The sequence below is a fragment of the Quercus suber genome, unplaced genomic scaffold (assembly GCF_002906115.3).
Source record: "Quercus suber isolate HL8 unplaced genomic scaffold, Cork oak 2.0 scaffold_9, whole genome shotgun sequence".
NCBI classification, from domain to species: domain Eukaryota; kingdom Viridiplantae; phylum Streptophyta; class Magnoliopsida; order Fagales; family Fagaceae; genus Quercus; species Quercus suber.
The window spans coordinates 1393784-1396275 of record NW_027069475.1 but is presented as its reverse complement, the minus strand read 5'-3'; positions in this window follow the sequence as shown (position 1 = coordinate 1396275).

Here is a 2492-nt window from a genome sequence, read left to right as displayed (position 1 = left end):
AACTGCTAAATGCAAATTAGCACAAGCATATCCAAAGTACAAAAAAGATGGAAAAGCAAAAACATAAAAAGGCATTAATTACAAAGAAAGAGAGCTAAGGAATAGAGGAAAAGAGTCACTAGATGTGAGTCCCCAAGCCCTAACCCAATCAAATAGGGAACCAGAAAAGAGAGCAAGCATTTGATCCTCAGATCTATCCAAATCCTCAAATGTCTGCCGATTGCGTTCCTTCCAAATACACCACATCAAACACAACGGAACTAAGTTACAAATGTAAGATGAATGATTCCCCAACCAATTCCACCAACTAAATAGAAAATCTAACACCGTACATGAGGGAACCCATGAAATCCCAAAAATCCTAAAGACAAAGCACCACAACCGATAAGCCTTTCCACAATGTAACAACAAATGATCCACTGGCTCACCACAGCAATGACACATAATGCACCAGTCAACAAAATCAAAACCTCTAAGCCACAAGTTATCACCCGTGAGAATCCTATCTCATGCGGCTGTCCAAGTAAAGAAAGAGACACGCCGGGGTGCCTTAACCTTCCAAATACCTTTCCATGGAAAAACAACAAAAGAAGAGCCATGTAACTTATGACAATATGAGCGGATAGTAAAATCCCCATTTTTTGTCAACTTCCATCTCAACCACCATCAATCCCTGAAGGTAAATTGGCGGCCAAGAATCGAAAGAAATCAACCACCACATCTGCCTCCCAATCATTAGGTGATGTCGCGGAAGCCTGAAGAAGAGCACACACGATGCTCTCTTGATGAAACAGAAACTAAACTGTTAGTTTCTGGGTAGTAAACCTCGAATCCACGAGGGGTTTCCCTGAATCTACAAGGAGATAAAAACTGGAATCCACCAGAAGAGAAAATTGACAGAATATCTGTGTTTATTGATAATAGTCTCATTTGCCTCTAATGGCTACAAAACATATAAATACTGAGCAAAAACATTTAAAACCCTAATTCGCACTAATTAAGCGATTAGGTGACAAAATTACCGAATTTTACCAAAAATGGCAAAATTGAGTTAAACGCAGAATCATAAACTACTGACCTTAAAGGTCGTCCCAAAACAGACGAGACCTTATTCTGACTTTTAAACTAAAAGTTATTAAGGAAAAACAAATATTACTATAAATAGCAAAAACATTGTTTTCGGGGCCTTAACGAAGGAATTTTCCTAAAATTTGGCGATGTTCATGGCCATGAATCTGGATTAGAACGCCGTTTCCCTTCAACCTGCCAAATTTCATGCAATTCTGACACTGTTACCTCTGATGGCCCCTACTGGCACCCCCCTTTGATCTTGCGTTGTGACTTCCTGCACCCTTGTTGCTCCAAGAAGGCATGTGCTGTCTGTTCTACATCATTAGGACCTCGATTGAAACGAACATCCCAAGTTCTCCCATCCCATGCTCCTTGAAATATCAAAGATGATTCTACGGAAGCCTCTTTGTTTGTAGCAAAATTGTACAAGGCTGGAAAAGCCAATTGGAGAGAAAGATCTCCATACCACTTGTCTGTCCAAAATTTCACTCTATCCCCCACCCCAACCTTATATTGAACATTTTTGTTGAAAACTTCCCAGCCCTTCCAGATACTTCTCCACAAACCACAACCATGAGCACCCCTTCCCAACTTAAAGGTCCAACCCCCCCCCTTTTTTTTTTAATAGCGGTTTTAAAAAGTGTGCTTTTAGAAACTCAATTTTTAAAATTATGGTAAAATATATAAAAAAGTGTTTCTATTAATTAAACATTTAGATAATGAGAAATGTTATGTCCACAATATTTTCACTATATTTTCAAAATGGACCGAATAAGACCAGAGTGGATGAAATGGATTGAAGTGGACAAAAAAGGACCGATGTGGACAAATAGGTCTAATGTGGAATGAATGGACCAAATTAGACCGAATAAAACTAAATGGCTGAATTGGACCAAATAGAAATTTAGTGGACAGAATGGACTAAATAAGACCGAAGAGAACAGAATGGACCGAATAGAACCAATGTGGACCGAATAAGACTTTTGAATATTTATCATTTTTTTTTTACATTTTTAGTTTTTAGGGCTCATATATATATATATATATATATATATATATATGTATATATATAAAACTGAAACTTCTGAAAATCTCACAATTTTTCACGTTAACACAATATTTAAATAAAATTATTTTTTTAGTTCAAACTTAACTAAGTGTGAAACTCTATTTTTCTAATAAGTCCAACTTAAACTCGAACTCATCATTATCATTTTTTTTAAAAATAAAATTATTTTTGTTTAATCAAAACTTAACAAGGAGTGAAACTCTATCTCAAACATTGATAATCTATATAAAAACAAAAATTACGATAGGACTCAAAAAAAAAAAAAAAAGACTCAGGTTGATAATCGTGGGTTTGGTTTTTTGGTTGAAATTTCTACTAATTATTTTTTTTTTATTGTACATGGCAAATAAAA